The sequence below is a fragment of the Lolium rigidum genome, chromosome 1 (genome assembly GCF_022539505.1).
Source record: "Lolium rigidum isolate FL_2022 chromosome 1, APGP_CSIRO_Lrig_0.1, whole genome shotgun sequence".
In the NCBI taxonomy this organism is placed as follows: Eukaryota; Viridiplantae; Streptophyta; class Magnoliopsida; order Poales; family Poaceae; genus Lolium; species Lolium rigidum.
In genome coordinates, this window is record NC_061508.1 from 238,134,035 (window position 1) to 238,134,332 (window position 298).

A 298-nucleotide genomic window follows, 5' to 3' on the forward strand; every position below is an offset into this window, starting at 1 on the left:
AAGAGAGAGCTCGGGGGTTACCCGAAGATGGCCTTCGCAGAGGGTGACGTGGTTGCAGATTGCCAGCACGCTGTTCGGAGAAATGTTGTGGGGTTGGAGCCCATAAGTCTTCAGAATCTCTAAGAGGAAGTCTGAAGGCGGAAATGAAAAACCGCGCTCCACCAGTGCTTTCGTCAGCACCATCTCGTTGTCCCCCGGAGCTGGAGCTAGTTCATTTGGAACTGACCTCCAGCTTCCGGGTTGCAGGAAACCCTCCGCCTCGAGGTTCTTCAGCTCCATCTCGGTGGTGGTGCAGGGC